This window comes from Nuphar pumila, chromosome 8 (genome assembly GCF_984573655.1).
Source record: "Nuphar pumila chromosome 8, dmNupPumi1.hap1.1, whole genome shotgun sequence".
Lineage (NCBI taxonomy): Eukaryota > Viridiplantae > Streptophyta > Magnoliopsida > Nymphaeales > Nymphaeaceae > Nuphar > Nuphar pumila.
In genome coordinates this window covers 1252553-1266474 of record NC_143256.1, presented here as the reverse complement: position 1 = coordinate 1266474, position 13922 = coordinate 1252553, and positions in this window count along the sequence as shown.

Below are 13922 nucleotides of genomic sequence, written 5' to 3'. Positions count from 1 at the left end.
ATTCAAGCAAAAATCAGGTTAAATCTATGCAAAATTCAAGAGTCCAATTTAAACTAGAACTCTAGTTAGGTCCGTTATAAGCCGTAGATCTTGTAGAAAATCCGATTTGGTGATTTCAATTATGGATTGATTCAGAAAATGTGATTTTGAAAATTGACCAACCTCTATTTTGAGTTTTTCAACTTTGAAAAGGTTCAAGATTTGATTGTATAAAATTGATCACACTGTATTTTGGATTTAACCCAATTAAGTTAGATATAATCCATGATATTTGGATCAATTTAGAGATGAATTGTATTGAATATAACTCACGATATTTTGTATCTAAACTCATTAGATTGACCTATAGGGTCAGACGCTCCAAACAATATCATTATTTTTCTAACAAAAATTTTGTCCGATCAGTGGCTCACCTATTAAATCAAAGTCGATCTTGACGTTCCTCATTTCGAGGGCGTCAATGTAATACTCATAAATTTTTTATACTTATTAAACGAATAAATGATAAAAATAAAACATCAAGAAACTTGTTGATTAATCATCCTAGTTAAATTTCGAGGACAAAATTTTTTTAAGGAGGAAAGGATGTAAAACCCATAAAATTTTTATATTTTTATGAGAAATAATAGTGAATTTAGGGCTAAAATATTATTTAAAATTAAAATGAAAATTAAATTATAATTCAAGCATTAATCAGGATTCAGAATAAATTTCAAGTTGAGAATTTATTTTGAATCAGGGTTTTGATTTTTAATTGAATTTAATCTAGATTTAAGCTTAACTTAAATGAAATAAAATTTGAATTTCAATATTTGCTTGGTTTTGAATTTAGTGCGTATTTGAATTTAAAGTCTCATTGAATTTCACTTTCAATTTCTAGAGTTTATCGAATTTGGATTTTGATTTTGATTTGGGAATTTGAATTCGGATCGGATTTGGATTTGAATTTGGATTTAATAAATGTCTCGAATATTATAATTAGATTTGAGTTTAATTCAAATCTAAATTAAGATTTAACTGAATGTCAATTCAAGTTCAAATTATACAATAATTTGAATATTCATCATAATTGAGTTTGGACTTTAAATTGAATTCAGATGTAATACCTACGATTCTTTAGTGTATTTTTAATGAATAAAATAATATTAATAATGAATTTTATGAGAAAAAATATAAAATTATAAATTAGTCTAAGATAAATTATAAGAAATATCTTATAAAAAATTAAAGTTGATTCAAGTTGATTTTAGTGAAATTCATATTCAGAATCAAATTTATGAAAAAGATGGATTTTAATAAAATAATTGGTAAATTTTATAGAAATAAAGTGGAATAGAATTTTAGATGATTTTATGATAATTTGATACATATGTAATATAAATTCAATAAATTTGAATTTAGTTTCATGAGTTTAAAATCCAATTTACAAAAAAAATAAAATAAACTCAAAATGACAATGAGTCTTGCTGACCCTAGTGGAAATCCCTTTTGAAGTTTATTTTTGAGAAAATAGTATTTTTTTTAAAAAAATTAAATGATCTAAATAAATTGGTGCTTAAAAGAATTTCATATGCATTTGAAAATAATTTGGTTTATATTTAGAGTCATTTCATTTAAACTTAAATTATAGTTTTGAAAGAATCGAAATCTAAAATAGTAAATAAAGTTAATTAGGAAAATAATTAAATAGAATAAAAAATAATTCAATTAAATTGAATAAAGTGGTAGGAGTCCTTAGGTAGGCCGTCCCATTCTATATGGCACCTCCTTATTAACTTAAATAAATAAATATGAAAATAAAGCTTTAAAATCACAAGCTATGTAAAAGTTTTTAAAAACCAAAACATGTTTTAAAAAGTCAAAACTTGCTTTTTTTTAAGTAGAAGCCTCCCAAGAGAGAGAGAGGGGGGGGGTTGTCCCATCCTAGAGCTTTATAGGATGGGGATGGTTGAAATATTTAGGAGTGAAGAAAGAGGGATTGGGAAAAGGAAAGAAAGAAAAAGAATAATAAAGGAAAAAAAACTAGTTTAACAAGCCAAGCAAGCAAGTTTGACAAATTGTAATATGAAAAGGTTGAGACCCCCATGGGGTGTCGAGCAGCCCATATTATTACATATTATATATATAGTATACACTATATACTATACATATTAAATAAAATCATATCAACCTAAGTCTATTTGATATATAAGATAAAATATAAAAGAGAAGAAAAGAAATAAGACATGAGAAGAAAGGAAAGTGTTTAAGATTTGATCAAGGGCTGAGATTAGCCCAGCCCTTAACTAAATCCACATAGACTATAAAAAGGGAGGAGGAGATCACGTCCCCCTTATTTGCCCCCTTTTGTAGTGCCTTGTTCTCTCTCTATTCTCCTCTTCTCCCTCTTACTTCTTCTTCTTCTTCCTTCTTTTCTTCTTTTTTTGTGTTTTTCTTCTTGATTAAACCAAGAGGGGCATTCATATACATGTTTGGAGCATGAGGAGTACCTTGACACAATCACCATACGTAGCGGACAACCGTTTCACACGACTTTTGATTTTTTATAGGAACAAACCCTATACCACAACCCCCATATGTGGGTTTGGTGTAGGGTTTGTCAAAAATTATAATAGAGAGGGTTTTTAAAAGAAAACCCCTCTCAAAATTGTTTTTACCAAAATTAGGTTTTTGAATCCGAATCAAACTATTAATTAAATATTGGGAGGCGTTACAGCAACCCTCCATGCTTTACGATAACTCTCTCATTGTAAGAAACATGAGAACTAACATTCACATTCTTAATTAATTAACTCTCATGACATATGTACTTAAACATTACTTTCAAACTTTCAATGGCCTCCATAGGACACACGTACGCATGATTTTTTTTTAACTTATGACAAAGTCATTGGCCACCACTTTGGGCACAAACATAACTGTAACACCCCAATTTTTATAACCCAAAATTGGTAGATTTTTTTTTTTTTTTGAAATACATTTAAATCTTTTAGCAGTTAACAGCGGAAAAACACATTGGGCATAAAACTTGGCATGCTACTTCAGATGAATGCTTGCAAACATATACTTATGGAATTTAAACTTTAACAACTAATTAACTATGCATGAAATAAAATTCAAGTTTCACAATATCCAAAATTAATCACATTTGTCCTTGAATTGAATTAAATTAAAATCAGAGTTCAGAATTCATGAAGCAGAGGAAAGGTAGGTTCAGTCCCCGTCGCAACCTTCCGCCTTCGCACGTAAGTACCTACTCATTACCTGAAAATTTTTAAACCATATAGGGTCAGACAACATGTCTAAGTAGAGTAATTATGCTAAACTTGTAAGACAGAATAACAAGACAAGGATTTCAATAGAAATTTCATGGTTTAACATTTAATTTAACTTAAACAATCATATAACAAATCATGCATGTTTAGAATTTTCATATTTAACAGAAAGACATAAATTCATATATTCAAAATACAAAATGTATGAACCATTAAAATGCATGACTTACCATATGCAGAAGCTCTTTCAATGCATGCATATTTTCTTATCTTTAGTTACATTTTCTTAATTAGATGATGCATGCGATGCCAAATTAATGCACACACCATTTAAGTTATCACTTCTTAGCCTTGCTGATACGACACAGGCAGACATTCTCAGATCAGGACCATGACACAGGACGTATTTTACATACAGGGGTGGCTTTAGCCTGGCCAGGTCCATTCACTAAGACGGGGTGAGGGACGTTAATACGAGAGAGATTCCCAACACCTTTCAACCTGATGCATCAGTTTTTCCTCATGAGTACAATAACCTCTACGCTGCAGTCTAATGCAGAGGTTTTCCCCCTAAAATCGTGGGAGGGGAGGAGCAACCTTCTGTGCCCGTAACAGAACTTGTCCCACGAAGTTTTGTATCACCTGCTACTCTCCAAGCAAGTATCTTGAGTTTAATGTCACATGATTACTTGATTTCAGTCATACTTTTGATGCAACATCAAACTTAAACCACTTTATGGTCATGAATGCATTCTTATAAAGCATTAGACAAGGACATATAATTAAACTTGTAACAGACATTTGAGCACATGCGTAGCATAAACATCTTATTCATTTTCACACATCATAATGCATATGCATGTACATGGCCAATGCAACAAGGAGAATATATATGAACATCCATATCAATGAAACAATCATATCATCACGATATCATGGACATACATGTAGTCAACACATTTTTAGAATTTAAAACATAAACTTGTATTCATTGGACCTTTTGATCCTAAATCTTTTATGTGTAACCTTCCATTTATAATTCATGCCATAATCATATAAGATTGCATAAAATCAGACTTGCATAATCATTCACATAATGCATACTAATTCTATAAAGAAATTAAATAAAAACATATATACTATGCACCCTTTGAGCCTTGATTTATGAATTTGCCCTAATTTTTCCAATTTCATAACTTTGTCCGACTGGTACAGAGCTCACAGAAAATTTTTGGCTTCATGAACAGAGCTGAAATTTTTACAGTATATAGGAATTGTTGTCAGCTATTCGTAGCCGCAAACCGTTTGTAAAAACTCTTCCGTATGAGGGAGTTATGCATGTTTTACTACAGACCTATCAGTTTTTGTTTCGACTATCACAGAGACGTGCTCGGTCCATGAACAGAGCCCCAATTTCTATAGTAGATGCACAATGGAGTTAGCTTTCCAACGCAATAATTCGTTCATCAAAACTTCTCCGGACGAGGAAGAAACGACCATTTTACTGAACGGAGGTCAAGTGGAAAACCTGGAAATTCCGAGATTTGCATTTGGGTGAATCAAACTGAGTCACCCGAATCCCAAGAAAAATTAAAAGAAATAGGGAATACGCATGAAATAAAATTCCGAAAATTCTAAAATATTCACAGTAGATTAAATACTTCATAATCTATCAATCCAAACTAATATTTGCATAAAAATCATGGAATAAATCAAATACAAATATATTTTACGAATCTATTTCTAAGAAACCGATTTTTATAATAAACCCGATTTCAAAAATGATTTTCTTTAGAGGAAAAATGTGTTTTTGCCATAGATCATTAGATCTAAGTCAAACCCACGGTTAGGAGGGTTTGATTATGATCTAAACTCATGAAAAAACATCAAAATCCATGCCAAGAACTCCGTTCTTGCAAGAAAAGCATAGAAACCCTACCTTTTGTTGAAAAAAATGTATTTCTTGATAGATGAACACTCTTTTTGATTGATCCACCAATCAGCCCTTTCTTCCAGCAAGATGAGGACCTTAGATCTCCTCCCCACACCCCTTGAGGTCTAGATCTTGCACTCAAGAACCAAAAGAAACCCTAAAAGAAGAGAATAGGGAAGGGAAAGAGAGGAGAGAGAGAGAAGAGGGTTTTGGGGGGAGAGAGAAGCTCTCCTTTTTTTTTCCAGCACAAATGAGGAGGGCAAGGGCTATGGGAGGGTTTTATAACCCTTCTTAAATTAGGTTATGTGCTGGAATTAATTCCAGCCCTTGATCTCATTAATGAAATTCATTTGGAGCCCTTGATCTCCACTTTGACTTTTCAAACTTTAAATAACCTTGAAAATCACTATACCTTTATTTTCAATTTGAATTTGAAGTAAGATGCCACATAGGATGGGATGGCCTACCTATGGGCTCCTACTAAACTAATAAAAAATGGATTTTAATGTATACAAAAGAAAACTATTATATTAAACTATTATTGATAAATCATAAAATTCCAATTAAAAACCGTTTTTGTTTTATATAACCACAACTCATGTGAAAATGTAAAGGAATTGAATATACGTTAATTCCATCTTACTAAGCATATTAATATGTATATTTTTAAAATCTACTTTTGTTAATTTACTTTATTTAAATAATTTTACTTAAAAGAAAAATCAACATTTTCTTTTTAAGTAAGACGTTTTCAATTAGACATCACTTAGAATTTTCTCAGATATCCAAACCATGTAGGGTTTATATTTACTACAATTCAATATAATTAAACCCCTTAATCCTTACGAATATACTCAAACATTAAATTTTTTTAAAGAAATTAGGGTTTTATATTGGCATGAAATTCAAGACATTTCACAATGCTATAGAAAAGAACTTAGAAATTTTCGGATATTACATCCAATCCCCCTAAAAAAAAATCATCCTCAAAATTTGGTTAACATTACGTACCGAACAATTATGGATATTTAGCTCTCATATCAGCCTTGAGCTCCCAAGAACACTCCTCAAGCCCGTGGTGCTGCCATCGTACTTTAACAAGTAGAATTGACTTATGTCGCAACACTTGTTCTCGTCGATCTACTATCTCTGCCGGCCGTTCCTCAAACGTGAGATCTCTCTGAACCTCGACCTCGTCATACTGAAAACATGAGTAGGATCTGGTACATATTTCCTCAACATTGACACATGGAAAACATCGTGGATGTTGGAAAACTGAAGGGGAAGTGCCAATCTATACGCGGTGCCTCCTATCCTCTCAAGGATGAGGAATGGTCCTACGTACCTCGGACTCAATTTCCCTTTCTTGCCGAACCGAAATACGCTCTTCGTTGGCGATACCCAGACAAACACATGATTACCAACCTCAAAAGAAACCTCTCGCCTCTTTGGATCTACATAACTCTTCTGACGGTTGTGTGCTGTCAAAAGCCTCTTACGAATCAACTGTACTTGATCCGTATAATGCTGCAAAACTATAGGTGATTCGACAGTTCGATCACCTACCTCGCTCCAACAAACAGGGGACCTACAGGGTCGCCCGTACAATGCCTCATATGGAGCCATGCCGATACTCGAATGATAACTATTATTGTAGGCAAACTCAGCTAACTTTAGGTGCTTACTCCAGTCACCTTTCCACTCCAATGCACACGCTCGCAACATATCCTCGAGTGTTTGAATAGTCCTCTCTGACTGACCATCCGTCTGGGGGTGAAAAGCTGTGCTAAACTTAAGCGTTGTCCCCAAAGCTTTCTGAAGTTGTCCCCAAAACTTTGACGTGAATCTAGGATCCCTGTCTGAGATAATCGAAACAGGTATCCCATGTAATCTGACAATCTCGTCGACATATAAATCCGCCAAACTCTCCAAGGTTTGATTCGCCCTGGTCGGTAAAAAGTGTGCCGACTTTGTAAGGCGATCCACAATCACCCAAATGGTGTCATACTGCTGGCGTGTCTTGGGTAGACCTACCACAAAGTCCATGGTAATGTCTTTCCACTTCCACTGCGGAATCTCAATTGACTGCATCATACCGCCTGGTCTCTGGTGCTCTATCTTGACCTGCTGACAGATTAAGCATCTCGACACGTATTCAGCGATGTCTCTCTTCATGCCGGGCCACCAATAATTCCTCTAAAGATCCTTATACATCTTGGTGCTTCCGGGATGTATAGTGAATCCGGTACGATGCGCCTCATCCAATAACTCTTTCCTCAACTGGAGCTCTGCGGGCACCCAGAGCCTCTGGCCATACCAGATGCTTCTATCCTCCTCTAAGTGCAATGCTGACTGGTCTTGCTTGCATGCTGCAATCATCTTATTGAATTTGGGATTATCCTTCTGTTGGGTGATGATCCGATCCATGAGTTCTATCCGCACTGCCGTGCTAGCGATCTGAATCTGACCCGATTCTGCTTCAAAGGGCTTCCAATCTATCAGGTCTTCGAGTAATTTCCACTTACCGCTGATAAAACTCGCAAGGCTCCCAGCCTTTCTACTCAAAGCATCAGCCACTACATTGGCTTTGCCTGGATGATAAGAAATGGAGAAGTCGTAATCTTTTAGAAATTCTAACCACCGTCTATGCCTCATGTTCAAATCCTTTTGTGAGAAGATATACTTGAGGCTCTTATGATCTGAGAAGACCTCAAATTGCTCGCCGTACAAATAATGTCGCCATACCTTTAGTGCAAAGACTACTGCAGCAAGCTCCAAGTCGTGAGTGGGGTAGTTTCGCTCATGCACCTTCAACTGACGTGATGCGTAGGCGATCACCTTGCCGTGCTGCATCAAAACGCATCCCAAACCAGTACCTGATGCATCACTATAAATCACAAAGCCTCCTTGCCCAGAAGGCAATGTGAGTATAGGGGCTGCAGTAAGCCTCTTCTTCAGCTCTTGAAAGCTTTCTTCGCATTGCTGGGTCCAGACAAACTTAATTCCTTTACGAAGTAGTTTCGTCATAGGTGAAGCGATCTTCGAAAAATCCTGAATGAAACGACGATAATAGCCTGCAAGCCCGAGAAAATTGCGTATATCTGAGACGCTCTTAGGTTGTCTCCAATCTATGACTGCTTCCACCTTGGCAGGGTCGACTGACACCCCATCTTTAGAGATTACGTGACCCAAGAACATAACTTGATTCAGCCAAAATTCACACTTCGAGAACTTAGCATATAGTTGATGTTGTCGAAGTGCTTCAAGGACAATCCTTAGATGCTCCCTATGATCTTCCTAGCTCTTGGAGTAAATTAGGATATCGTCTATAAATACGATCACGAAAAGGTCTAGGTAAGGCCGAAAGATCCGATTCATCAGGTCCATAAATGCCGCAGGGGCATTTGTTAACCCGAAGAGCATCACCAAAAACTCGTAATGACCGTATCGTGTCCTGAATGTTGTCTTATGCACATCGGATTCTTTGATCTTCAGTTGATGGTACCCTGATCGAAGGTCAATCTTGGAAAAGACCTTGGCCTCCCGAAGTTGATCAAACAAATCATCTATCCTGGGAAGAGGATATTTGTTTTTTATTGTTACCAGATTCAACATTCTATAGTCAATGCACATACGCATTGACCCATCCTTCTTTTTGACGAACAATACTGGAGCTCCCCAAGGTGAAACACTAGGCCGAATAAAGCCTTTATCCATCAATTCTTGCAGTTGCTTCTTTAGCTCCTCTAACTCTGCTGGGGCCATACGATAGGGTGCTTTAGATATCGGAGCCGTTCCAGGCACCAACTCTATCGCAAAGTCCACCTCTCTGGTAGGCGGTATGCCTGGCAGGTCATCTGGAAAAACGTCTAAAAAATCTCGAACTACGTCCAAGTCTTCCAGTGGTGTAGTATTGAGGTCTATCAAAGAAACACTGGCCAAAAAGGCCTCACACCCCTTTTCTACACAACGATGTGCCTTTAATGCCGAGATAAGTCGTCCTTTGCTCTCCTTTTTACAGGCCTTGTACTCGAGTACAGGCTGATCAGGGCGAGCAAATTGAATGCGTCGCTCACGACAAAGCATACAAGCGTAATGCTCATACATCCAATCTATGCCAAGAATTACATCATAACCGACCATATTCAACAGGATAAGATTGGCAGGGAGGTTCTGCCCTGCAATCATAACCTCTACTCTAGATAGATAGGTACGAGCGATAGAGCTACCATTCGAAGGTGTGATAACTTCCAGAGTATATCCCAAAGAAGTCGGCGTGACACCAATCAAATTCACAAAACGTACGGATACGAAGGAATGCGTAGCACCAGTGTCAAAAAGAACTTTAGCATCGAACTTTGCAATAGAGATTGTACCTTCAATGACGTTGGCATCTTCTTGCAACTCCTCTGCAAAAGTCGCATACACGCGTCCAGTAGCTTTCTTCTGACCTTGCGGCTGGGACTGCTGGGGTCGCTGCAGCTGTGGTCCTCTAAGAACAGGGGCAACTCCCTCCTGAACTGGCCTCATAGGGCAGTCTTTGATGAAGTGACCCTGTTTTCCACATCTCAGACATGCACCTGAGACTCTATAGCAGACTCCAGGGTGCCTCTTGTTGCAGTGCTTACATACTGCATAAGACTGCGGTGCTGGTGTGCCGCCCTGTTGTCCCTTGGCCTTCTTTGCGGGTGGCGCCTTACTACTCTCCGCTGTTGGTCGAGGGGCCTTATTCGCATTTCCCTTCGACTTGTCGAAACGGCTAGGCTGAGTCTTCTTAGAAGACTCCCAATCATCCTGCGTCACAAAGACATCGTTACGATCTATCGAGATTGTTTTTGGAAAAGCCAAAAAGTTGGTTCTAGTTTTCCCCACCTGAAGTACTGGTGCCATCTCGATGGCCTGGTTGAGGTTTTGAGGACGGCTGGTCAGCACTCTCGTCCTCAGGCCATCACGTAAACCCTGCACATACTTCTTAGCTCGCGCCTCGTCAGTGGTATAAGTATGCGGGCAGTACTTCTCTAAATGTCGGAAACGTGTAGTGTACTCTGCCACCTTCATGGACCCCTGTCGAAGATCTAAAAACTCTTGTTTCTTACGATCGCGCGCGTACTGGGGAAAGTAGGTGTCCATGAATACCGCTGTAAACTCCTCCCATGTGAGGGCGCGTCGTTCATCAGGCGTATAGCGTACTTCGCGTGTCATCTCCCACCAGCTCTTGGCATCTCCTTGGAGCCGATAAGTGGCAAAAGAAACCTGCCTCTCAGCGGGAACCTCGAGAATCTCGAAAATCTTGCTTATGGCGCGAACCCATTCCTCCGCTGCATCCGGATCTTCCTTACCAGTGAAAGCAGGAGGGCTCAATTCCATGAAGCGCTTGTACGATGCCCCATTGGTTGCGACAGCTGGTGCCGCAATATGACCCTCATGCTGATGGCCTGCACCATTGCCATTACCTCCGTTGCCGGCATGGTTCTGACAATAGGCCGTCAGATTCGCGAGGGCTTCAAAAATAAAGTCCCTCTGAGCAGTCCAACCTGGGGGCTGTCTTCCGGCCATCTAAAGACACACACATTGATTCAGATTACTTATAAGTTGGGTATAAATACAAAATTCTCATTCATGTGACCCTAGTAGATCTACGTTCTGATTCTTGCCGCATATATCAACAGAAATAATTACAGACATACAATTTTCATAAGTCATCAAAACAAATAAAATGGAAGCATACTTACAGCGATGGTGGTCGGTTGGACGAGCTTTAAGCCATACTTTCCTTATGCTCTGATACCATGTTTGTAACAACCCAATTTTTATAACCCGAAATTGGTGGAATTTTTTTTTTTTTGAAATACATTTAAATCTTTTAGCAGTTAACAGCGGAAAAACACATTGAGCATAAAACTTGGCATGCTACTTCAGATGAATGCTTGCAAACATATACTTATGGAATTTAAACTTTAACAACTAATTAACTATGCATGAAATAAAATTCAAGTTTCACAATATCCAAAATTAATCACATTTGTCCTTGAATTGAATTAAATTAAAATCAGAGTTCAGAATTCATGAAGCAGAGGAAAGGTAGGTTCAGTCCCCGTCGCAACCTTCCGCCTTCGCACGTAAGTACCTACTCATTACCTGAAAATTTTTAAACCATATAGGGTCAGACAACATGTCTAAGTAGAGTAATTATGCTAAACTTGTAAGACAGAATAACAAGACAAGGATTTCAATAGAAATTTCATGGTTTAACATTTAATTTAACTTAAACAATCATATAACAAATCATGCATGTTTAGAATTTTCATATTTAACAGAAAGACATAAATTCATATATTCAAAATACAAAATGTATGAACCATTAAAATGCATGACTTACCATATGCAGAAGCTCTTTCAATGCATGCATATTTTCTTATCTTTAGTTACATTTTCTTAATTAGATGATGCATGCGATGCCAAATTAATGCACACACCATTTAAGTTATCACTTCTTAGCCTTGCTGATACGACACAGGCAGACATTCTCAGATCAGGACCATGACACAGGACGTATTTTACATACAGGGGTGGCTTTAGCCTGGCCAGGTCCATTCACTAAGACGGGGTGAGGGACGTTAATACGAGAGAGATTCCCAACACCTTTCAACCTGATGCATCAGTTTTTCCTCATGAGTACAATAACCTCTACGCTGCAGTCTAATGCAGAGGTTTTCCCCCTAAAATCGTGGGAGGGGAGGAGCAACCTTCTGTGCCCGTAACAGAACTTGTCCCACGAAGTTTTGTATCACCTGCTACTCTCCAAGCAAGTATCTTGAGTTTAATGTCACATGATTACTTGATTTCAGTCATACTTTTGATGCAACATCAAACTTAAACCACTTTATGGTCATGAATGCATTCTTATAAAGCATTGGACAAGGACATATAATTAAACTTGTAACAGACATTTGAGCACATGCGTAGCATAAACATCTTATTCATTTTCACACATCATAATGCATATGCATGTACATGGCCAATGCAACAAGGAGAATATATATGAACATCCATATCAATGAAACAATCATATCATCACGATATCATGGACATACATGTAGTCAACACATTTTTAGAATTTAAAACATAAACTTGTATTCATTGGACCTTTTGATCCTAAATCTTTTATGTGTAACCTTCCATTTATAATTCATGCCATAATCATATAAGATTGCATAAAATCAGACTTGCATAATCATTCACATAATGCATACTAATTCTATAAAGAAATTAAATAAAAACATATATACTATGCACCCTTTGAGCCTTGATTTATGAATTTGCCCTAATTTTTCCAATTTCATAACTTTGTCCGACTGGTACAGAGCTCACAGAAAATTTTTGGCTTCATGAACAGAGCTGAAATTTTTACAGTATATAGGAATTGTTGTCAGCTATTCGTAGCCGCAAACCGTTTGTAAAAACTCTTCCGTATGAGGGAGTTATGCATGTTTTACTACAGACCTATCAGTTTTTGTTTCGACTATCACAGAGACGTGCTCGGTCCATGAACAGAGCCCCAATTTCTATAGTAGATGCACAATGGAGTTAGCTTTCCAACGCAACAACTCGTTCATCAAAACTTCTCCGGACGAGGAAGAAACGACCATTTTACTGAACGGAGGTCAAGTGGAAAACCTGGAAATTCCGAGATTTGCATTTGGGTGAATCAAACTGAGTCACCCGAATCCCAAGAAAAATTAAAAGAAATAGGGAATACGCATGAAATAAAATTCCGAAAATTCTAAAATATTCACAGTAGATTAAATACTTCATAATCTATCAATCCAAACTAATATTTGCATAAAAATCATGGAATAAATCAAATACAAATATATTTTACGAATCTATTTCTAAGAAACCGATTTTTATAATAAACCCGATTTCAAAAATGATTTTCTTTAGAGGAAAAATGTGTTTTTGCCATAGATCATTAGATCTAAGTCAAACCCACGGTTAGGAGGGTTTGATTATGATCTAAACTCATGAAAAAACATCAAAATCCATGCCAAGAACTCCGTTCTTGCAAGAAAAGCATAGAAACCCTACCTTTTGTTGAAAAAAATGTATTTCTTGATAGATGAACACTCTTTTTGATCGATCCACCAATCAGCCCTTTCTTCCAGCAAGATGAGGACCTTAGATCTCCTCACCACACCCCTTGAGGTCTGGATCTTGCACTCAAGAACCAAAAGAAACCCTAAAAGAAGAGAATAGGGAAGGGAAAGAGAGGAGAGAGAGAAGAGGGTTTTTGCGGGAGAGAGAAGCTCTTCTTTTTTTTTCCAGCACAAATGAGGAGGGCAAGGGCTATGGGAGGGTTTTATAACCCTTCTTAAATTAGGTTATGTGCTGGAATTAATTCCAGCCCTTGATCTCATTAATGAAATTCATTTGGAGCCCTTGATCTCCACTTTGACTTTTCAAACTTTAAATAACCTTGAAAATCACTATACCTTTATTTTCAATTTGAATTTGAAGTAAGATGCCACATAGGATGGGATGGCCTACCTATGGGCTCCTACTAAACTAATAAAAAATGGATTTTAATGTATACAAAAGAAAACTATTATATTAAACTATTATTGATAAATCATAAAATTCCAATTAAAAACCGTTTTTGTTTTATATAACCACAACTCATGTGAAAATGTAAAGGAATTGAATATAAGTTAATT